The 25197-nt window shown below is 42.0% G+C and overlaps 1 protein-coding gene across 1 annotated transcript in view; it reads left to right on the plus strand.

Annotated features, from left to right (window-relative positions):
* Positions 1–25197, plus strand: part of EDIL3 (EGF like repeats and discoidin domains 3) — a gene marked incomplete at both ends in the record, with an annotated part of 270774 nt that overhangs the window by 75629 nt on the left and 169948 nt on the right. The window lies entirely within an intron of this gene.

Raw genomic sequence — 25197 nt, forward strand, 5'->3', positions numbered from 1 at the left:
ACCTGCCCTCTTCCAGTTTAAAGCCATTCTCCCTCGTCCTATCACTACATGCCCCAGTAAAGTTCTTCCCCAGCTCTCCTGTAGGCCCTCTTTAGGTACCAGAAGGCCGCAATAAGATCTCCTCAGAGCCTTCTCTTCTCCAGGCTGAACAGCCCCAACTCTCTCAGCCTCTCCTCATAGGAGAGGTGCTCCAGCCCTTGGATCATCCTCGTGGCTCTCCTCTGGACATGTTCCAGCAGGTCCATGTCCTTCTAATGTTGGGGACTCCAGAGCTGGATGCAGTACTCCAGGTGGGGTCTCACGAGAGTGGAGTAGAGGGGCAGAATCACCTCCTTTGACCTGCTGGCCACACTTCTGATACGGCCCAGGATACGGTTGGCCTTCTGGGCTGTGATCGCACACTGCTGGCTCATGTTGAGCTTCTCATCAATCAGCACCCCCAGGTCCTTCTCCTCAGGGCTGCTCTCCAGCCATTCCCCACCGAGCCTGTAGTTGTGCTTGGGATTGCCCTGATCGAGATGTAGGACCTTGCACTTGGCCTTGTTGAACTATATGAGGTTGGCTTAGGCCCACCTCTGCAGCCTGTCCAGGTCCCTCTGGATGGCATCCCTCCCTTCCAGCATGTCTACCTCGCCAAACAGCTTGGTATCATCATATTGGTATCATAATGAAGAGACAGTTAAAACAGTATCTCACAAGTGTATCTGCAGAACATAACTCAGAAAAGTTCAGCGCTCTACTTCACAAAGAGAAAAGATCATAGTTGTGACTTAGAATGACCAAAATTTCTCAAAGATCAATGTAATTAGATATTTTTCTATGTCCTTCTGCTGATCAATAATCATTTGAAGATTGCTTTCTGATAGTTTTATGCCTAGGTCCAGTCAGTAAAGAGTACTTAAACAAGTGAAGTTACAGGAACAGTGTAGAAGAAATCAAAGTAACACATAGTAGTCACTTGTTTGAATTTCAGAACAATTACTCATCCAAAGGTTGTAATTAATCATTGGATGAGTGCATAGAGTGCAAATCAAATGTACTGAAATTTCGTGATGTGCGTTTTACTCAGAGTAAACATAAATATGAGTGGTAGCTCCAAAATGTCCAGCAGGTCAGGCCTCCATCTTAAGAAATCTTAATGAGAAAATCAAAGTGCAAGTGAAAAAAGTCAAAAGCTCATTAGGTCATGGGCTAACCCATCATTTTTAGAGGAGCAGAAGGGCTGCAAGTTGACCAAGCTCTTAAATTATCCTGAAGTAGGTATAAAAGTATGTAGAGTAGAGCAAAACACAAAATAGACACTACTGTTTAAATAGGTACATTTTCTACCTATCTCCTCTATGAGTTGTGGGAGTTAGCATAGAAAGGTAAAAGATGTGGAAAAGCATTGACTTGCTGAAGAGATGGCAATGTACCTTACTTTGTTCATATTAGGAGCCTACGCCAAAGTAGAGTTTCTGTGGCAGCACCTCTTATCTGAAGGCTTTGCATGCCCTGCGTGCATTTCTTCTGCTGACAGCCACAGTATTTGAAAGCAGTACGACCCCTCAGGTATTTCATACCGTACGTCCGTGCCTGTGATTCATCAATCTGGGTTACACTAACACTGTGTCTGTGACAGCTGAGTAGTGCTCACACATTTTGCTTTTGCCAGCTGTAGTGTAGGACACCAACCTCGGGCAAAAAGGCAACACCAACAGCCTTGCTTCTACAGACGTCTCGCTGAAGCTGTCACGGCTAGGCTCATCACTCCTCTCACACTGCAACTCTCCTACGGGATGTGGGTTTAATTTTTTAATAAATAAATAAATAATGGCTACAGAGGCACAACCTGAATACACTGTTAGGGGATTAAGGATACCCCTCTCTATCATGAGACAAGGCTAGCAGAACTTAGTCCTCGAACCCAGGGTTGGGTGGGTTTTGGTTTATTCTTTTCTTTTCTGAAAATCATGCTACCATGGTTCCGGGAGTGAATTCCAAGTCTCCGCAATGCAATTTCCTATATGACCGGCTTTGGTAAGACACCAACTGCATTGTCTTCTGACTGTAAAGCGTGAGAGTAGCTGGTTATTGCCTAACATGCGAGCTGCACAAGAAACTGCTTTTTGCCTTGGTGCAGCCACACAAGAAGCAGGAAGACACTGCCTCAGAATCCTGTTTTCCAAGCCTTTCCCTACCATTTTTATGCATGCTTGAAGAGCCTGAATTTATCCTACAGCTATATATCACGTTACCCTGAAATGGCCTTGACATGGGTTTACTGCAGGAAACTTTTGGATTTATCCTCTGCTTGGTTGGCAGGAAATTGCACTGCGCATAACTGGAAGGATGCTGATCAGAAGTGAATCTGAGATAAAAGCATATTGCGATAATTGCCACTGTAATTTACAACTAAATATTAACAGGGCTTTAAAAAATATGCATATACTTAACGAAATTCTTCAAACGCCTCAACAAAATCTGAGTTTGGTAAACAGAGTGAAGCATAAGCAAATAGAAAGCTTCAGAATATGTAATGATTGCGGTGCTTATGCAGGCAGGATATTACATTTTTAGTTTGCGATGTGGAGGAGTTATCAACTGGACAACACTGGTTAAATAAAGGACTTATTAATATTCCTATATTAGCTAAAATCTAGAGTGTTAATTTAGTTTGTGCTTGTCCTATATGATTTTGCTACATGTATGGATGCAGGGACCAGCCATTACTTTTTGAAAATTTTAAAAATAATAGTTTTTAAAATAATCTTGTACTTTTTAGTGAAGGTTGTCTCAGGCATATTCAGTATTATATTCCCCTACACAGAGTCATATAAATTACTGAAAAAATGGTATTTCAAGATAATATTTTGATATTTTGTGTGAAAATTATGACGAATAATGTAAGATATTAGTCAGTTGCACTACATTAATTCAAACATGGGAGTGTTTCAAGTAAAATAATCCTTTGAAAGGTGGGTCTGTGAGGAGCCCAGGAGTGCAAGACCTCATGCGATCAGTTTTACCAACAGTGCTTATTAGCAGATGTAAGAACTGAGGAGTGTTAACTAAGATTACTTCTCTTTGGCTTTTTAATGTGTTATTGCCTAAAAGCTATTTATCTTAATCCTTGGTATCTCAAAAAGGTTTCCTGACAATTTAGTGTGTAGTTGAAAACACTAAGTTGGTTGAAAATTAGTCATCTAGGATGTCAGGAGGCACTGAGTAAGAAGAAAAGAGGAGGATGGGGGAAAAAAAAACAGGACAGAGAAGAGCCTATGTCAGTCTGTCTCCCCATGAAAGGGCTGTACAGCAAATTTTAAAAGCAGTTGAGTGTTCTGTGTGGCCCTCTCTTTAGTTACTCCACTATTAGACTTTATTCAGCCCTGGTGACAGGATACTGTTGATCTCTGGAGACCAACTGGAAAGTCACAAATTTTCAAGGAACATACCTCAGATAGGAGGATTTCACAGTAAAAGTAACAGGGAATTGACGTAATCTCACATTAAAGTAGGTAAATAAAAACAATGCTATACAGACAGGAAGTTACAAAATCATGTAAAGGAAAAAAGATAGATGCACTCAAGTACATAAAGGTAGGAATATAAAAATTAACCAACAAAGATTCAAGACAGTTTGGGAACTGTGTGAATAGTTCGAGGACTTAAGAATGTAACTCCTGATATTATCTTAATAAAACTAAGATGTAAAATAACCCAACATGATCATAGCACCTTATTTCAGTCTAAGAAGATTCATTATTGCTTTTTTTTTTTTCTTTTAATACACCTGTGGGAAATCGCAACTCAACTTTCTAGACCTCTCCACTATTTTCTGATCCTGATCTAAACCAAAATTTTTGTACAATGTAATAGTAATTTGTATATTTTAAATTACTAATCCTATTCTGATCCTACTCCTTCTCTAATAGTAATCTTGCCTTACTTCCTATATTTCCTTACACTAAATACTATGCACAGTCATGCTAAAAGGGTTGAGGTTAGACAACTGATCTATAATATCACCCTGTTTGTGTAGCCAGGCCATTTCAATGCTCTCTGTATCTTAACAGATTCAAAATATCTGATAAACTTGCAGAGAATAAGATAGAGGCATGCAGGAAAAAGTACATTGTAGTTCTTTTCAGTACAGCACATCCTCGAATGAGGTAGAAGAGGATTTAGTTAAACAGATAAGGGCGAAATGTAATCATATCGAACTTCCCAAATAGCAGGATGTTTTCCAAAGATAATAAGGACACTATGGCCTGAGTTACCTCTTTAGCAGACTCCTAGCTATATCTTTGTAAACATGAATTTTAATCTAGACTGAAAAAAATTCATATGTAATTAACATTGGTATTGAAATACATTACAGACAAAGAGTTGACAAACTTCACATCATTTGAATAACTCACAAGTAATTCTCAGAAACCATGTAAATTGCAGAAATACCATAAACCACAACTGTTACATACAATTAATATAAGTCTTTAATACACACTATTCAGGAAAACTATTAACATGTGTCCTAATCAACTTGATGAAAGTAAAGCCACTTAGTCATGGACAGTGCATGAGGGGAGCAATGACAGTGTGGCTACTTACACTGAAATAATACTGGGGGAAAATTTTTTTTACATAAAAATTATTCCTGTTTTGTTTGGTGTGTGCATAGGGGAAACAGAGAGAGAAATGCATGACCAAAGATAAAAGTTAAAGAAAGAGCAGCTAAGTTTAGAATGCCATAAGTCTGTCACAGTATGTACCATGAGTGACCATGTTGTTCATGTTTGAAAAATTAGCAGATTAAATCTATTCTGTTTTGATCTTCCAAACCTGAAATTTAATAGTTGTCTGAGAGGATAAAATGGTGAACAGGTTTAGTTTATGTAAGTGGAAAAATAAATTGCATGCAACGACAGGGAGGGTAGAGAAGCCATGAGCACATTAGAGAAGAGCTGGGCACACTCTCCAAATCGGTGTTCAAATAGGCTGTTGGTACCCTTTTGGAAAGAGACTTTACCTTTTGCGTCAGCTCTCGATACTTACTGAGAGGAATTAATTCTTTAAAAACATGATAAAAATCTCTATGTGCATTTTAGAAGGGTGGAAAGGCAAGTTAATGATCTTATAAACATAATACAGGAAACTTGGGTGCAGCATGGTGTCTGAGAGAAGGGAGGAGAGCTGAAAGGAAAAAAAAGATATGCTAGTTTTGCCTTACATCTTTATTCTGCCACGTGATTAAGAATCGATTGTAGCGTTCCTTGTTTATCACATTGCAGCGTTTTCTGTATCAGTTTAGTCTTTCCAGTATCCAGTGGCAACTGTTTCTTCGACAGCTACTCTCTCTGAGCCGGGGACACAGCAATCAAAGGGGGTCTTCCCTTTTCACACTGTTAACTAAAAATTCGGTGAGATGGATTAGACCCAGAGAGCTATGATCTGTTGGCTTCGTGGCTTTCTTTGCACAACCTAAGTCTCTACGTTTGCTGTCCTGACCTCTGCACTGACAGGACAAGAGCTTGTCAAAAAAAAATTAGTAGGGGTAAATGTCTGTCCTTGTTTTCCAGTCAGTATTACAGATGCCTTTTAATGCCGTGAGTGGAAATGACGGAATGGTTTCAAAGATGTTTTTATAGTTCTACAATATGTGACTTTTAGGAAGGATCATTTGCACCACATGTCGAACATATGTACTAACGGATTTTCTCTCTAAGGTAGAAATAATGAAATGATTCCACTCTTACAAAAGAATTCCAATGGCTTAGTGTCACGCGTATCTAGTATGCAATTGATGTGAATGTAGCTGCCTTAGCTCTACAATAGGCAGCCTGAAATAATGCCAATTGAAGCACTGGTGATCACAAAATCAAAGCAGTTGAGGATGGGAGGCACTTCTGGAAGTCTGTAGTCTAACCCCACTTCTCAAAGGAGAATCGACAGGGGCACAGATTTCTCAGGGCCATGTCCAGTTGGTTTTGAATATTGAGAAGGATGGAGACTTCACAGCTTCTCATGGTAATCTGTGCCAGAGTTTGATCACCTGTACGGTGAAAAAAACATGCAAACAAACAAACATACCCCCCAAACCCAAATATGTTTAAGTGGAATTTTGTGTTTCTGCTCATTGTCTCCTCTCCTGTCACTCTGGACCACTAAGACGACCCTGGCTCTGCTGTCTTTAGTTCTCTGAGACCTCTCTTCTCCAGGCTTAATAGTCCCAGCTCTCTTAGGTGCTCCTTATATGTCATGTGCTCCAATCCCTTAAACATTTTAGACAATCACTTCCCTTAGCCTGCTGTCAGTACTCTCCCTAGTATAATAGTGCTCGGTGCAGATTGCCCAGGATACTGGGAAATAGAGTGTGGACGCCAGGTTTCAGCATCTGCTGTCACTGCTGTAGGTGTAGTGTCCCCCAAATTGACTAGATTTATCGCTATCGTGATAGAATCTACCTAAGTGACTTCTTCACAGTGTTTCTTACTGTCAGTAGAGAGATCTTATATATCTGTGAGCTCTTTTTCAGTAAGGCGTCATGCTTTGCTCTTGATACCGATTTATTATTTGGAAAAATTGCAAAGGAAAGGGGTGTCTCTTTATATTTTTGTTCTTGAAATTAATTTCAGTGGTTCTGTTGGTATAAAAGTGAAACAGCAGACTGGTGAGTTTGGCCCATGTTTATTTGAATGTAGGATGAAAAATCAGGTTTCATGGTCGAAGGTTAGTCTCTTCTGGGAAAAGAGAGAGCTGGGGGAGTTGGGGAGTAGAAAAGAAGTTCTGCTGGACTTTATCTATGACAGCTGTTTGGATTCTGTGCTTATTTCTTTCCTTGTGGGCAAAGTGGGAAAGTGCTAGTTTTCTTGAGCAAAAACTTATTGCTGCAGTGTTCTTAATAATGTCCAGGTTTCCGCTTCTGAGCAATGAAAGAAGTTGTTAAGTGGACCCACGCTCCTGATTTTGTGTGAATCTGATTTCTGTTTGTTTGGTTTTAGTGGGAAATATCCCTAACGTACTTCTAAACTATTTGAAGTGCATTCTTGTATTACTTTCCTTATGATTAGAATTTACAGTATAAGTATGGACTACTAAATTTCCTCTTAGTACAGCTGTAGTAGTTGTATATTCAGTATGTTGAGGGTATTTCTCAGTGTTCCATTCTGAAGTCTATAGCCTATAGTTTCACATCTCTGTTACGGCAGTGTTTTACGTGAAATTCACTATAAAACAGATTTTTAAACAGGAACTATCTTATAATCAGGACACTTGGCTCATTAGGAGATGTTCTCAAAGATTAGAGAATTCTCTTGAAAGGCAATCAATAGCTATTAATAAAAATAATTTGGCAAATTAAGTCTTAATTTTTAGTTTCTGGGTAGCCCGAAGAGAGCATACTGCACAAGAAATACAAATTAAGTAGACTAAATGCATGTAAGCAGAATGGCATAATAAATGGCATTAAATGCAGTGCAGAAAATATTGTAAGTGATAATTGTACAATGTTTGTGCCAAAACAATTGCCTTTGGTGTTGATTGCTAGTAAACCTGTTGTGAAAATATGCACTCAAGTAAAAATTGGAGAGAATGCAGAAATAATGGATATTCATAGAATCATAGAATACCAGGTTGGAAGGGACCTCAAGGATCATCTGGTCCAACCTTTCTTGGCAAAAGCATGGTCTAGACAAGATGGCCCAGCAGCCTGTCCACCTGAACCTTACAAGTGTCCAATGATGGGGAATCCATCACTGCACTGGGGAGATTATTCCAATAGCTGATTGTTCTCATTGTGAAAAAAATTTCCTCTTGTTTCCAATCAGAATCTTCCCTGGAGTAACTTGTACCCATAACACCTCTTTTTGTCCATGTGACTCGTTGTAAAAATGGAGTCTCCAACTTCTTTGTAACCACCCTTTAAATACGGGAACATGGTGACAAGGTCTCCCATAAGCCTTCTTCTCTCAAGGCTGAACAAACCCAGTTCTCTCAGCCTTTCCCCATACAGCAGGCATCCCAGTCCTTTGATCATCTTGGGGGCTCTGCTCTGGACCCTCCCCAGCCTGTCCACACCTTCTTTGCATAGCAGCGTCCAAAACTGAACACCGTATTCCAGGTGTGACCTGACAAGTGCTGAGTGGGATAACGACTTGTTTATCCCTGCTGGTGACGCCCTTGGTGATGCAGCCCAGGATGCAGCTGTCTGCCACAGCAGCACACTGCTCACTCATCTTGAGCTTGTTGTCCACCAGGACCCCCAGGTCCCTTTCCACGGAGCTGCTTCCCAGCTGGGCAGATCCCAGCCTGTGCTGTCCTCCTGGATTGTGTTTTCCCTGGTGTAACAGCTTACGCTTGGCCTTCTTCAACTGCATAAGGTTCTTGTTAGCCCACTCTTCCAGCCTATCCAGGTCTTCCTGAGGGGTGGCTCTCCCTTCTGGACTGTCCACTTCCCCACTCAGTTTGGTGTCATCGGCAAACTTCATCAGGGTAAATTTGATCCCGCCATCCAGATCACTTATGAAGCTATTAAACAGTGTTGGGCCCAATATGGACCCCTGGGGGACCCCACTTGTGACAGGTTGCTGCTTGAAAAGGAGCTATTTACCACCACCCTCTGGGTGTGGCCTGTCAGCCACTTCCCCACCCACCACACAGAGCACGTGTCTGGAGAGTAACGCATCAGTTTCTCTAAGAGGAGGTTGTGGGGAACTGTGTTGAAAGCCTTGGAGAAATCCAGGTGGACAATGTCCACTGCTCACCATACATCAAAAGAGCAAGTTCCTTGGTTGTAGAAGGCAATCAGGTTTGTGAAACTCAATTTGCCTTTGGTGAATCCATGCTGGCTTTTCCCAATCACATGCTTCCTTTGACTTGGGATAGCCCCAGGCAGGTTTCATACCATAACTTTCCCAGGGACTGGAGTGAAACTGACGGGCCTATAATTTCCTGGATCCTCCTTTAAGCCCTTCTTGTAGATGGGGGTGACATTAGCCTTCTAATCTTCTGGGACGTCCCCCAATCTCCACAACTTCTCAAAGATTATGAGAATGGCCTTGCAATGATATCAGCCAGCTCACTCGTTTATGCTTATTGTTTATATACCTGAAAACCCCTTTCTTGTAGTTTTTGACTTCTTTGACTGGTTTCAATTCAAGCTGAGCTTTTGCTTTTCTAACTGCATCTCTGCACACCCTGGCAGTGCCCTTGTAGTTTTCAACAGGTATTTATTCGCTTTTCTATCTCTGGTAAGCTTCTCGTGTGGTTTTGAGCAGACTCAGAAGCTCACCGTTAAGCCAAGGGGGTCTCTAGCTCCGCCTGCTTCCCTTACCTTTAAAGGGGATGAACTGTTTATGTGCTTCTAGGAAAGCATTCTTGAAAAACTCCCAGCACTCACCACCTCCTTGGTCCTGCATGGAAGCTTCCCACAGAGTCCATCCCAGCTGAGCTCTGAGTGCCTGAAGTTTGCTCTTCTAAAATCTAAAACCTTTGTCTTAATACTGACCTTCAACGTGCTCGTCAGGGTCCCAAACTCCACAATATTGTGGTCACTGCAGCCAAGGCTATCACTAACCGAGATATTACAAAGCAGGTTTTCTCGGTTTGTGAGTAGCAAGGCCGGCAGTGCCTCATTCCTAGTTGGCACGTCTAAAATTTTGTAGAAGAAACAAGAGGAACTGGCGTCAAGTTACACCAGGGTAGGTCTAGATTGGATATTAGGGTGGATATTTGGATATTAGGAAAAAGTTCTTCACAGAAGGAGTTGTTAAGCATTGGAACTGGCTGGCCAGGGAAGTGGTGGAGTCTCCATCCCTGAATGTATTTAAAAGACGGGTAGATATGGTGCTGAGGGACATGGTTTAGTGGTAGTTTTGGCAGTGTTGGGTTGATGGTTGGACTTGATGATCTTAAAGGTCCCTTCCAACCTCAACAATTATAAAATTCCATGAAGGAGTCCTCTGTGCATTCCAGGAGCTTGATGGATGACATATAAGTTGCTGTATTGTTCTTCCAACAAATGTCTGAGTAGTTGAAATCTCCCATAAGAACCAGGTTCTGTTCACCCAAAGCTTGCATAAGTGACCCAAATATTGCTTTGTAGGCCTCATTGTTTTGGTTTGGAGGTTGGTAGCAGATGACTACTGTATGATCCCCCTTGGAGACAACCCATCTGATTTTGACACAGAGGCATTCAATAGGGCTTCCACAATCACCATAGTTTAATTCTATACATTCAAGGTTCTCCTTAACATAGATCGCAATTCATCCTTCTCATCTTCTCTGCCTGTCTTTACTAAACAGCCTACAGCCATCCATAGTGATCCTCTAGCCATGTGAGTTTTACCACCATGTTTCAGTCATTCCTGTGATATCATAACTTTCTGACAGGGCACGGAGCTCCAGTTCCTCCTGTTTGTTCCCTGAGCTTCGTGCATTCGTATACATACACTTGAGGTGGTTGGTCTTCTGGTTATCATCTTGGGAGGCAGATAAGGGACATTTGTTGCTGGTCTGGTTGGCCTGGCTTATTCCCTAGTTGGTTGCAATGGCATGAACGTTGTCACTTTGGACCCTGCCCCCCAAGTCCCTCAGTTTAAAGCTCTCCTCACCAAGTTGGCCAGCCTGCTGCCAAAGATTCCCATGTATGTTCTAGACAGGTAGATCCCATCCCTCCCTAGCAGGCTATAGCCATCGTAGTCATAGTCCCATTGTCATAAAATCAAAACCCCTCACAATGACACCAGCTACGAAGCAGAAATTGATTTGCATTATATGTCTATTTCTGGCTACACCCTTTTGTTATTGGTAAAAATCAAAGAAAAGGTAACTTGGGCACCAATACTTTTTGTTTGCACCCCTAGGGCCTTGGAATCTTCCTTGATTCTGCCCATGTTCTGGCTTGCAGTGTCATTCGTGCCTACCTGAAAGAAGAGCAACAATGGGTGGTGGTCTGTGCTCTTGACAAATTGTGGCACCTTCTTGACAACATCTCAGAGCTTAGCTCCTGGAAGGCAGCATACTTCTTGTAATTCCCTGTCAGGCTGGCAGATGGGTGCCTCAGTGGCCCTCAACAGAGGCAACCCACTGCAAGCACTCATCGTTTCTTTTTGTGGTATCCACTGTGTGCTCCTGGTACAGTTTCTCCTTGCAGATCTTGCTCGTGGGTGTCTACGCCTGTTAAACCTTCATATGTGTGGTCAATTGTAATGCTGGAGGGTGGAGACTGAAGTGGAGTCCTGCTTTTTTGGTTCACCAGGGTCCATGGTGCCTCATTCTCTGTGGTGTCTGCCACAGGAGCATGGTTCTGAAACCACTTATCTCTCTCCGTCTCTTATACTTCACAGCCTTTTAACTACTTCCTGCAACTTGGCCACCTGATGCAACAGGTCATCAGCAACCTGTGCACAACTTTTGCAGGTACTTACCTTTTCTCCAGGAGAAGGGGCTGGGCACTCGTTGCAACCTACTCTCTGTACTGAAGTTTCCTTCCTTACCAGTTCCTTCTGGGTGGAAGGATCAGACATCTGAGGGGCTTTCTCTGTAGAAACACTGGTTTTAACTCTGAGGTGAGTGCCCACCATTATGGCAGAGATCTAGAGCACTTCCCAGGGCTGTGGGCCTACAAGCAGGGCTCACAGCCCTTCTCACATGCCCTTCTGCGCAAACTGCTGTGCTCTCACGATCCTTGTTTGTACACCCTGTTTGCAGTGCTGCTGGTCCACATTGCTGCCTAGGGCCGTTTAAATCTCCCGCAGTTTCTCCTGGCAATGCCTAAGCCACATCAGCCTCTCTCCCTGGCTCCTGTACAACTCGATCTAGCGCCCATCCACAGAACTTCCTATTGCTGCCTCAGTGTGCCCCACCAACTAAGTACTGCTTTCAGTTTCACTGCATTTTAAAAAAAAAAGTGTTTAAAAATATCGCATCACCGTTGGTAAGTTGAGTAAGTAATCCTTGAAACACTTTTCCCGTGAGTGATACGCAACCATGTTCATTTAGACTGGAGCAAATATTTTCATAGAATCGTAGAATGGTTTAGGTTGGAAGTGACCCTGAAGATCATCGAGTTCCAACCCCCCTGCCATAGGCAGGGACACCTCCCACTAGACCAGGTTGCCCAAGGCCACATCCAGCCTGGCCGTGAACACTGCCAGGGGTGGGGCCTCAACAACCTCTCTGGGCAACCTGTGCCAGTGCCTTACCACCCTCAAAGTGAAAAATTTCTTCCTAATGTTTAATCTAAACCTGCCCTCTTCCAGTTTAAAGCCATTCCCCCTCATCCTATTGCTACATGCTCTAGTAAATAGTCCTTCCCCAGCTCTCCTGTAGGCCCCCTTTAGGTACCAGAAGGCCGCAATAAGGTCTCCTCAGAGCCTTCTCTTCTCCAGGCTGAACAGCCCCAACTCTCTCAGCCTCTCCTCATAGGAGAGGTGCTCCAGCCCTCAGATCATCCTCGTGGCTCTCCTCTGGACATGCTCCAGCAGGTCCATGTCCTTCTAATGTTGGGGACTCCAGAGCTGGATGCAGTACTCCAGGTGGGGTCTCACCAGAGTGGAGTAGAGGGGCAGAATCACCTCCTTTGACCTGCTGGCCACACTTCTGATGCAGCCCAGGATACGGTTGGCCTTCTGGGCTGCGATCGCACACTGCTGGCTCATGTTGAGCTTCTCATCAATCAGCACCCCTAGGTCATTTTCCTCAGGGCTGCTCTCCAGCCGTTCCCCACTGAGCCTGTATTTGTGCTTGGGATTGCCCCGACCCAGATGTAGGACCTTGCACTTGGCCTTGTTGAACTGCATGAGGTTGGCTTGGGCCCAGCTGTCCAGCCTGTCCAGGTCCCTCTGGATGGCATCCCTCCCTTCCAGCGTGTCTACCTCACCAAACAGCTTGGTATCTTCGGCAAACTTGCTGAGGGTGCACTCCACCCCACTGTCCATGTCGCCGACAAAGACGTTTAACAGTACAGGCCCCAGTACTGTCCCCTGAGGAATGCCACTCGTCACTGCTCTCCACTTGGACATCGAGCTGTTGACCACAACTCTTTGAGTGCGACCATCCAGCTAGTTCTTTATCCATTGAGTGGTCCATTTGTCGAATCCACATCTCTTCAATTTAGAGACCAGGATATCATGTGGGACAGTGTCAAACGCTTTGCACAAATCCAGGTAGATGACGTCAGTTGGTCTTCCTTTGTCCACCACCGCTGTAACACCTTCATAGAAGGCCACCAAATTTGTCAGGCATGACTTGCCCTTGGTGAAGCCATGCTGGCTGTCACCAATCACCTCCTTGTTTTCTATTTGCTTCAGCAGAGTTTCCAGGAGGATCTGCTCCATGATCTTGCCAGGCACAGAGGTGAGACTGACTGGCCTGTAGTTCCCTGGGTCATTTTATTAAAAGAACCTCTGTATTTGAGTACTGAAGCTGAAATTCATATCACAGAATCACAGAACAGCTGAGTTTGGCAGTGACCTCTGGACATCACTAAGTTTTAATCCTCTCCACAATCATGTTCAATCAGCCCATGTCCAGTTGGGTTTTGTCTCCATATGAGAGGTTGTGATGGAGACTCCACAACCTCTCTAGGCACCCTACTCCAGTGTTTGACCATACTTACAGTAAAAAAAGTGTTTTCTTGTGTTCAGGTGGATTTTCCTATGTTTTAAGTTGTGCCTATTGTTTCCTGTCGCTGGATACCAATGAAAAGAGTCTGGCTCCACCTTCCCTGTACCCTCTCATCAGGTATTTTTATACACTTGGATAAGATCTCCCCGAGGCTTCTTTTCTGCAGGCTGAGCAGTCCCAACTCATGCAGCCTCTCCTTGTATGAAAGGTGCTTCAGTATCTTCTGCATCTGTGTGGCCCTTTGATGGATTTGCTCTAGTATGTCCATTTCTCTCGTACTGGGGAGCCCAGAACTGGACACAGTACTGCAGATGTGTCTCTCCACTGCTGAGCAGAGGGAAGGATCACCTCCCTTGACCAGCCGCCAATGTTCTGCTTAATGCAGCCCAAGATGCTGTTGGCAATTGAAAAAAGGTGGTTAATACAGCCTTGGATTTAATCAGAATGTATTTTTTGCAAAGCATTTTGAAGTATATGACTAATCTTAAAAGTCTACTTAGTACCGTTGGCCTCAAGATGACCATTCGCAATGTTTGTAGGTAGTGGAAAGTTTAGCACTCGTGTGAAAAATATCTTTTCAAATAAACCCTATGCTGAAAATCATAACACTTTTTTTTCTTTTTTCCATTTACAAATTTCTTATTTCAAAGTACAAACTGGCAAGGAATAAGTAGTTGTAGTCACACACTACAGCATTTGACAAAAGAACAGCGGAACATACTGAGGGAGATTTTAATGCATTTTAGTCTAATTAAAAAGAAAAAATGAAAAATATTTAGGCTCTTGTTGCCAGATCTACTGCTTAGGATGAGACCTTGCAAAGATAAATAAGGTTTGGGAGCATGGGTTGGTCTGCAAAACACATCCCCACCCCCTGTTTTCAATTGGAAGGATGAAGCTCTCAGTAGTACATCATGTTTTGATTAAAAGCTCCAACACAGATGCCAAGCCTTGCATACAAAAACGTTCAGAAAAAACATGCATGTAGGTCATGAAGAACTGTCACAGAACAGTGAGGTGTGTGCTCTCAACTCAGGCGCTGTTTAGTTGGAAATTCCATGTATATAGAGTAGATAAAGGCGTGGTGCTCCAGAAACAAGACTTGGCACTCCGCAGATCAGACCTGCCTGGGCTGTGTATACTGGAAGGGAGGCATCTCCTGCGAGCCGGGTCTGTTTCCACTGGGTTCCTGTCTGCAGCTGACTGGGATTTTTGCCCTACTTTAAGGGGTGAAGAAGAGACAGAAAGAACAGAAGAATGAGTGGTTTCCCTAGTGATGTGATGTGTCTGTGGCCTGATATGTTTTAAACTGGCTTCAAACAAGTAGGTAGAATAAGCCAATTATTTTTTGCCAGACCTGCCAGTAAAATAGACAGCACATAAAAACCTGTGGAGAGCTTATGTTAACAGCTAAGGGAAATTGCTCTTTGGATTGGTACTCTAATGCTGCATGGAAAAAGAAGCCTGCGAATAATTCAGCCACTTTGAAAGAAGGAGGTCTTGGTGGGCAACAGCTGTCGCAGGTTAAAACAGCTGAATCCAGTACATGACACATCAAGATCTAATGGAAGAAATATTCTGGTACACAATTTCATGCACATTTCACATCCGTTAGTACCTCTGAACTAGTCCAGGCGCCTGCTAGACCTGACACTGCTGCTAGGCTGATTGTGGTGAAGTTCCATATTATGTCGACTTTATTGTTCAGTGTTGTTTATTTTTGGCTGGTGAGGAAAGATCTGGGGATCTGCAGTTTCTATGAGGCCATGCAAGCACTGGTTAGAACAAAGTGGTATTTTCCGCCCGTTATGTTTATTAGATGCTCATCAGCTGCAGCACAGACTTGGCCCTGTCCTGGACTCTTTGGTTCTATATAAACTTGAAGAGATAAGTATTTAAAATGTGTCTCTCACTGCCTTTTTTTTTTTTTTTTTTTTGGTGTTTGTGTGTTTAATAATGTGTAAATTCAAGTTACTAGCAGATTCTTAGTGCCATTAAGAGAGTTCTTTGGTTTAGATCACTTTTGTGTGTAAGTATGCCATTATCTTTGCCAAATATTAAATGAGCAATCTGTATGTTCTTGTCTGACTCTTAAGAAACTAAGAGTTGCAGAACTTTTTATACTTTTAAAACACGCAGCTCATTAAGAATTATCAATAAGGCTCAGGGATTAATTGCTCTTCTGTTTTGCTGGAAATGGGTTGTTAGCTGTTATAGATTCACTTTCTTGTTCCTTTAGTTTCTTGACTAATGTGAAGTAAGTAGTTTTGATGTTTTTGAAGAGACCAGATGACCTAATTTTTCATAAAAGTTAGGCTTAAGAAATAAATGTTCCTAAAGTACCACTCCTGTTTGTGTTCCCGTTTTATATAATACAGTGTTTTCCTGGATTTTTATGCAGAAGGATGTGACTCAACAGCATGGAAACAACTTACTAAAATAAAAATGCCAGAAGGAAGCTGATTCTTTAGCTGAAAAGGCAAATTGGTCTTTAATGAGATGGTAATTCTGGCATCCTAGGAGATTCAGATTAGAAGATTTTAGAATTCTTAGGCAAAAATTATCAGATGGAAAACCTGGTGGTGTTCAGGTTAATACAAGCTCTCAGTGCAGTGCAGTTCCAGCGTAAAAGAAACAAAAATGAAAAGCTGGATACTGAAACCCAGAGACAGATGGACATTACTGTTTCTTTTCGCCTCTAAGTTATTTTCCAGATGTTTTTTTTTGCAAAACGAGTTATATAAAGGGCTCATTAAGCACAGCAAAATTCGTGATGATTTGGAGTCACATTTGCTTACCTTTTTCTCTCTGTGTATGTTTACTTACATTTAAAATAATGAATTAGGGAAATATTTTTTTTGTTACTATAAAGAGATGCGATAGTTCATAAAACTTTTTTTTTTTCTCCAGTAATAAATATTCTTATGCTCAGAAGCATAAGAAGAGTGCCCAAATGTTTCTCTGAATAAATTTAATCTTTCTAATTGGGAAAAGTTTCTATTAGAAGCTCAGAAATTTCTTTTCACTCTGTAACTCTGTGGGATCTGATGCCTTTTTATGCTCACTCCGTTTTTATTTAAAATCTCTGTTAAGTCATTTGCTTAAGGGTGCAAGATCTGATCTTTGCTGTTCAGCACTCCATTTCAGATGCAAAATTCTCTTAAGTGTTTAAAACACTGTGTAATAATGTATCTGCTCTACTCTCTTAACATTTTTTTTCTGTGCAGTTCCAGAATACTAAGTGAACTCATTAAGATTTTAAACTGGAATATATACAACTAGTATTGTCTTGAACAAATATGCCTTGTTCTTATGTATGTTAAAGACTGAGAATTTTTGGTGGAAGTGTGCACAACTCTGAATGTAGAAGAATTGTGCTGGTGTACACCAGATGAGATTGTTTTTTTCAGCAAAGGACTACCCACAGAATCGCCCTTTACCTGGGTGAGGGCAATAACTTAGTTCTTAGCTCTTAATTGGTTTGGTCTTAGCTCTTAATTGGTTTGGTTTCTTGTTTGTTTGGGTTTTTTTGTTTGTTTGTTGTTTTTTTTTTTCAAATACAGTTGTAATTACAGGAACTTCCTAATAAGTTTATGGTTCAAAGTTTTTCCTATTAGACTACTGAATAAGCGCAGAATTTATTGCAAGGAGTAAACAAAATGGGAATTATACAAAATAATCTAATAAAATGGGAATCAGAATTTGAAGGACCAAAGTTCATTATTGAACTTCTATGAAAATTATCAGTCAAAATAACAGGAAGTCCTTTCATTTCTCAGATAAACACTTCTATTGGATATCCTTCTGCATAAGTTAATAAGATGTTGAGGTAATCTGGATAATGAACAAACTAAAATGGTGCTGCTCTATCCCAGCTCCAGCTGGCTCATAAAGAGCTGTTTGAGGGGTGTCTCACTGTTCTTACCTCATGTCAGGGTAAGGTCAGCTTTTTGTCTAGACTAGTCGCTATTTACTCAGATGTGCTGAGCTGCACCAGCTCATCTCAGCTGTTAATAACCAGGCTGAAGGACCTCCAGTGGTTTTTCTCCCCTTCATTCGTTTACCTAGTAAATTATCTGTGATGGTTGTTTTGGGGGTGAAAAGATACTATATGTCATGCACTCATCTTTACATGCACCCACAGCTGCTGGATCTTGGCACACGTGGGGAGAGGTACAGCCACTCTGGTGTGGCGCTGGGTGTTATTCAGGTTGGGTTTTCACAGTTCAGCTATTTAATGGCAAGATGAGTCAGGCATCCTTTTTCTTTTCAAATTGGCCCCAGAGTGGATAATGAGGACTTAAGTGGAATGATGAATATATGAAGCATATGCATAATTTCATTTAGAGATACTGGAAGGTTTTAATGTTGTATCACAGGTGTACAGCTTTCTCAATTTGATGATGCTAAAAATAATGATTAACAATAATTCAGTCATATCTATGTTATAATATTAATGACCAAAATGATTAGGGCATGAGATTCCATACTACATTATGGTTGCAGAATTAATATTTTAAATGTGTTACTTGAGCTGAACACCTGCTTGAGAATTGCCATTGTACCATCAGGTACATTAGGAAAGTCATAGAATCATAGTGTGGTTCGGGTTGGAAGGGATCTTAAAGATCATCTAGGTCCAACCCCCCTGCCATGGACAGGGACACCTCCCACTAGACCAGTTTGCTCAAAGCCCCATCCAGTCTGGCCTTGAACACCTCCACAGATGGGGCAACCACAGCTTCTCTGGGCAACATGTTTGTGTGTCTCACCACCCTCACAGTACAAAATTTCTTCTTAATACCTATTCTAAATCTACTCTCTTTCAGTTTAAAAACACTACCCCTCGTCCTGTCGCTACACTCCCTGATGAAGAGTCCTTCCCCATCTTTCCTGTAGGCCCTCTTTAAGTACAGAAAGACTGCTCTAAGGTCTCCCTGGGAGCCTTCTCTTCTCCAGGCCAAACAACCCCAACTCTCTCAGTCTGTCTTCATAGCAGAGGTGCTCCAGCTCTCTGATCCTCCTGGTGGCCCTCCTCTGAAACTGCTCCAACAGGTCCATGTCCTTCTTATGTTGGGGGCTTCAGAGCTGAATGCAGCGTTCCAGGTGGGGTCTCATGAAAGTGGTATAGAGGGGCAGAATCACGTCCCTTGACCTGCTGGCCACACTGCTTTTGATGCAGCCCAGGATATAGTTGACTTTCTGGGCTGCCAGTGCACATTGCCTGGTCGTTCTGAGCTTCTCATTAACCGAAACCCCCAAGTCTTTCTCCCCAGGGCTGCTCTGAATCTCTTCTCTGCCCAGCCTATATTTCTTTCTGGGATTGCCCTGACCCACGTGGAGGACCTTGCACCTGGCCTCATGCAACCTTCATGTGGTTCACACAGGCCCACCTCTCCAGCCTGTCAAGGTCCCTCTGGATGGCATCTCTTCCCTCCAGAGTGTTGACTGGACCACACAGCTTGGTGTCGTCGTCAAACTTGCTCAATCCCACTGTCCATGTCACCAACAAAGATATTTAACAGCACCGGTCCCAATACCTACTCCTGAGGAACACTACTCATCACTGGTCTCCACTTGGACATCAAGCCATTGACAGCACCTCTTTAAGTGTGACCATCCAACCAATTCCTTATCCACTGAGTGTTCCATCCATCAAATCCATGTCCCTCCAATTTAGAGACAAGGATGTCATGTGAGACAATGTCAAATGCTGTGCACAAGTCCAGGTAGATGATGTTAGTTGTTCTTCCCTTATCCACCAACACTGTAACCATGCTGCAGAAGGCCACCAAATTTGTCAGACATGATTAGCCTTAGTGAAGCCATGTTGGCTGCCACCAATCACCTCCATATTTCCCATGATCTTGCTGGGCACAGAGCTGAGACTGACCAGCCTGTAGTTCCCTGGGTCTTCCTTTTCTTACCTTTTTAAAAATGGGGGTTATGTTTCCCCATTTTCAGTCAGCAGGAACTTCACTGCATTGCCACAGCTTCTCAAATGTGACGGATAGTGGCTTGGCAACTTCATCTGCCAGTTGCCTCAAAACCCGCGGATGTGTCTCATCAGGTCCCAGGGATTTATGCACCTTCAGGTTCCTCAGATGATCTCAAACTTGACCTTGTCCTACAGTAGTCTGTTCCTCATTCTCCCAGTCCCTACATTTGCCTTCTGCAAGCTGGGTGGTGTGGCTAGAGCACTTGCCGGTGAAGACTGCATCAAAAATGTCACTGAGTACCTCAGCCTTGTCAATGTCCCAGGTGACCAGGTCTCCTGTTTCCTTCCTGAGTGGGCCCACATTTTCCCTGATCTCCCTTTTATCACTGATGTACCTGTAGAAGCTTTTCCTGTTGCCTGTGACATCCTTGGCCAGATTTTACTCTATCTGGGCTTTAGCTTTCCTAACCCGATCCATGGCTACTTAGACAATTTCTCTGTATTCTTCCCAGGCTACCTGTCCTTGCTTCCAACTTCTGTAGGCCTCCTTCTTCTCTTTGAGATTGTCCAGGAGCTCCTTGTTCATCCCCACAGGCCTCCTGTTGTTTTTGCCTGACTTCCTCTTTGTTGGGATGCACCTCCTGAGGAGGTGGTCCTTGATTATTAGCCAGCTTTCTTGGGCCCCTCTTCCCTCCAAGGTTTTATTGCATAGCACTCTACCAAGCAGATCCCTGAAGAGGCCAAAGTTTGCTCTCCTGAAGTCCAGGGTAGTGAGCTTGCTGTGTGTCCTCCTTGCTGCCCTATGGATCTTGAACTCTGCCATCTCATGGTCACTGCAGCCAAGGCTGCCCTTGAGCATCACATTCCCCACCAGCCCTTCACCTGTTGGTGAGAACAAGATCCAGTATGGTACCTCTCCTTATTAGCTGTTTTATCACTTGGAGAAGGAAGTTATCATAAACACATTCCAGGAACCTCTTGTTTTGCTTATGGCCTGCTGTGTTGTTCGTCCAACAGATATCAGGGTGGTTGAGTCCCCCATGAGGAGGGGGAGGGTGTCCCCCATGAATGTGAGGCTGCTCCTTTGTGTCTATAGAGGGACTCATCCACTCAGTCTTCCTGGTCAGGTGGCCAGCCAATATATTATTTCCCATGTTTAAAAAAATAACCAATGAGATAAAAATTAATATTTTCAGCTGGTCCACTCTGGTATATCTGTAATATTAGAATACTAATTTGAGGTACAAACTCTCTAGTCATCCATACTGTGTACATTTTGGATCATGCACTGGACTTATTCCACTGTAAACTAGGCAATTCTGAAGTCTAGAAAATCACGTGCAAGGGGTTCATTTGGACATAATCTTGATTTTTTGTCTCTGAATCTGGAAAGGGTGATTTAGTGAAGCCACACTTCAGCTTCCTTGGTATTTATGATGCTATTCAGCTTATGTGCCTCTTCATGCATAATTGGTGCAAATATGCACAGCTCCACTCTTCTGATCTATGCTTTCGACAAATATCTAATTCAAGTATGCGTGAATGCATGCAAAGTTTTAATGTTTTTTCAAATGGATGGGTACAAGACATGCATATGTAATCTACTTTGTTTATCCATCTATATGCATAAAACTCTGATATTCTACACTTATTCCTTCCCCCTTTCCTAAAAAACTAAGAGTGGGGGTCAAAATAGCCTGGAATATTTAGGTTTGCCATACCAGTATTTGTCTACATAGAAAATGGGATACAAATGCTCAAACTTCAAATCCTTATGGAGATGCTTCAAATATTGCATTTCAACTAATTTATAACTCTTTTTTACCTTCCCTCTCTACATCAGTGCATCCACACAAACATGTAGTGTTGCAGAAATATGTGTAACAGTAACTATTTGGCTCTGTTGACTATGTTTGCTCAACTGCTCTTTCTAGCTGCAGGTGTGGGAAAAACTAGAGAGGAAAGAATAGCTGCGGCTGAGGTAACTGCCTTAAAGTTAGTTTTTCTTCTAAACAGGCTTAACAGTTTTCATGGAGTCTGGTGTCTTTTATGGTGTAGGTAGAAACAGGACAGAAGTTCTCCCTTCCATGCAGCTATCTGTGCATCCAAGTGGAGTGATACCCATGTTGAGCAAATTGCTTCACTCTTCAAGTTTAAATCTGGAAGAAGAGTTGTGAGTATAAGGCAGACAAAGCACTAGCCAGAAGTGAATTGATTCTTCTAAATAAGGAGAACCAATGACAAATCAGCAAGTCAGATACTACTGTAGTATCTTAGAGATTTGCTGGTTTCTTCACTGTGTCAGAGGAGGCCTGGGTTTTAACCCAAGCGGCAACACTGCCAATTCAGTTAGCTGTTAAAGGTCTGCCAAGTTGTTTGCATCCAGTTAGAAGCTAGTTCATGCAAAGTATATTTTTCAAACACAAAGGAAAATTATTTTTTTTAAGTGCAGTATGAGTCATCTCCAGTATGTATTTATTAAGCCTTTTGAAGTACAAACAATGGGAAACGTGTTGAGTCATTAGAGGCTGTTAAGAGAGGAAGAGGTATGAATGTTTTGTTGTGAAAAAAGAATAGAGGGGGTATAATGAAGTCCACGTAAAAGTCAAACAAATAACATAATAGAATGCCAGGTTTTGAAGATTATGTTTGTATTCAAATTGTGATTTTTTTCTTCTTTCTTTTTTTTTTTTCTTTTTGTCTTTTAATTGACTTCTGTGTTTGTAACACTAACCTTTAGAAATATTTGCTGACGATGACATGGTCTCATTTCAAGCCTAGTCTGGAAGCAACTACAGCCTCAAATACATATTTAAGGCCAAATGGATTATCTGGGAATCAACAAGTAATGTGCTTTATAAAACAAACAAACAAACAAACAAACAAACAAACAAAAGCAAGGCAAAAAAAAAATGATGGTACCCCCCAAACTGTCTGATGTGTTGTAGCAACCAATGGGGAAAAATACGAGCAAGGTACATTCTCATTCTCCTTTCTTCCTCTGTTCTGGGGAGTTGTGGGAGAGGTTCAATCCCACCATAGGAAGAAGGTGTCGCTGTGGGATCTCAGGCAAAGAGATCACAGCTTATTCAGTGGGAGAAAATGGAGGGTGTGGAGGCTGGGGCTAAGCAAAACAACTGATTCTCAGATGTTGGGATACTTAGAAGGATCCTTCATGCAAATGTTTCTTAGCTTCAGGTTTGATTTCACCAGAAGAAGAGGCACGCACATGTTAGATTGTGCTGTTTCTGCAGAAACACCTGCATTCCTCGCTGTAACTTATAAAGGATTACGGCTGTAAGCCGCACTAGGCTGTTTTAGCTCCTGAACTGGTCTTGTGGCCTCTGGCAGGTTGACACATTGTCTCATTTCCTGAGAAATGACCGAAGAGGGACACTGCCTGTGAGGTTGTGCTGGGGAGGCCAAGGAAAATGTCTGCAAAGTTCTTCAGTTGAGACGTCCAAATGCCGCTTCCTGTAGCGTGTGTTGCTGTGTGGATGCCACCAAGGCTTTTCACCAAGACGTGGTGAACAGTCTGTGCTTTGACAGCGTGTCAGATGGACAGAGACATGCTCCCAGAAATGGCGCCCCATGAAATGCAATGGATGGTAAGCGCCAAGGAAGCGCGTAGCTGAGGAAAAGGTAATAACATTATTAGAAACGTACCAGAACTGGAGAACAGAGATCTTTTATGTACAGTTCTTCTCCAACATGATAGTAACATATGAATTCATTTAAAAAAATGCTTATTTCCTAGTTTATTCAGCCGTTGCAGAGACTAGAGTTTTAGGAAGAGTGAAGAGCTTAGTTCCAAGATGATTATACACAAACCAACAAGTTTGATTAAGGTGAAAATTAGATTCTCAGTGAGAGCCTATAGTGAGTACAGATATCAGTATTTTGGGGCTCAGTGGAATCTACTTGTCTAAGTATTAACGTTGTTTAAAAGGCATCATAACACCCCAACACACACCATTTTCAGATATTCTAAAGCACTTGTGTTTAGTTCTGCACATAAAACCAATGTTCTTGTGGTAGATGAGTCCTTCCACTACAGTGACCAGCTTTCTGCTGTTGGGACAGTTTGAACTAGTAACATTCCCACTGTGTCAAAGAGAGGTATCATCATTAGTAGGGAATCTTAGCTACATAGGTATTCCAGAGCAAAGGCCCTGAGAAGTTGCTGCAGCCTTGTGCTGGCACAAGATCTGTGCATGCCCAGGCAGTGGTAGGATCAAGGCCTGTAACATAACCATGATTATGGATTAGGCCTTAAAGCCCTGAGAAACAAGTAAGAAAAGTATTTTTTAAGAGCTAAAACTCAATGTATTGTATGACTATTATCTGGAAATATGAAACACCATATCCAATTCTGAATATGGCAAAGTAAATTTGAATTGACATTAGATTAAACAAAAGGCATTCTTGAAGATGTCTTCTTGGGTTTCTCCATGTGTAGGTAAGGTGGGGCCAGTAAGGGTGTGAAATAATACGAAGACAGAGACATGCCAACGTGTTTAAGTACAAATATACTCTTGTTGAGAGAGGTATGTCTTGATTAAAAATTCTTATTACTTTCCTCTCCTTCTTAAATAGGTCAACTTTTTAATCATCAGTTATATTATTCATTATGAATAGTCTAATGAGGCCAGAATTTGGTCCTGTAAGATTAATTTTTGCAGATAGGAAAACTGCATTGTCAGTGTCATTTGATTTATTAAAAAGCATGACTGAATGAGCTATAATTTATAAGGGGAACTATAATGGTCATAAAAAGAAAATATTTAATTTCAGCTTCTGCTTTTTCTGGCATGAAATAAGAAACATCTGCAGGAGTCATTAGCTCATAGCTGAACAATACATTAGCCTAAGTCAGCAACAAAAGTAAGCAGTGGATAACTTTGTCCTCACTAGTAGTGTCACTGGGATCGCTCTTAGATGAAAACAACAGACCCTGACCCACGTAAGCATAAACAAAGTAATTAAGTATATCAATCTGAATGCAAGTTGTGGATACTTCCAAAACATCAGTATGTTCATCACTTGCCCTCTCAGGGAGGAAGAAGGGACCCGAGCACTTTCAAAGAATCAGTAATCCAAAATTAAATAGATTAATTATGTTTCAAGTATTGCAACTGAACAGATGAATACCCAAAGAGCATGAAATAAAAGTTTCCTAAAATAAGGAATGTGAATATTAAACTAGCAAGCTATGAATCTTGATGCCGTTTAGAATTGGGATGTGTTAAGCGTTTCTTTCATGCATCTTATAGTTAAATATAGAAAGAATTAAATTATACAGTTCTTGCCCTGCCTTGATGAAATCAAAGTAATAGCAATACTTTTAGAGAAATATCTGACCCTTGTTTAGGAAGAGAAGTATTAAAAATACAGTAATCTGGTTAATCAGAATTGAATTAAAGGGCATATTTTTTATGTAATTTCATTTCCCACTGAATTTAATTTCATAGTCTGTCTGTAACAAACAGCATTGTATCCATATTTTTCATGAGCTGTGTTCATTCAAAAATGGTCCATAGTAGCTTCACTGTTCTTTGACTTGGCAGCCCGAAATCGCAGCCCTGTGCGTTGCCGACCATTTGCCCTCCTTTGCAAATTTTCTTGTCTACTTCAGCTCTATAGGGCTGATTTCC

Source organism: Vanellus vanellus (genome assembly GCF_965231255.1).
Source record: "Vanellus vanellus genome assembly, chromosome: Z".
NCBI lineage: Eukaryota > Metazoa > Chordata > Aves > Charadriiformes > Charadriidae > Vanellus > Vanellus vanellus.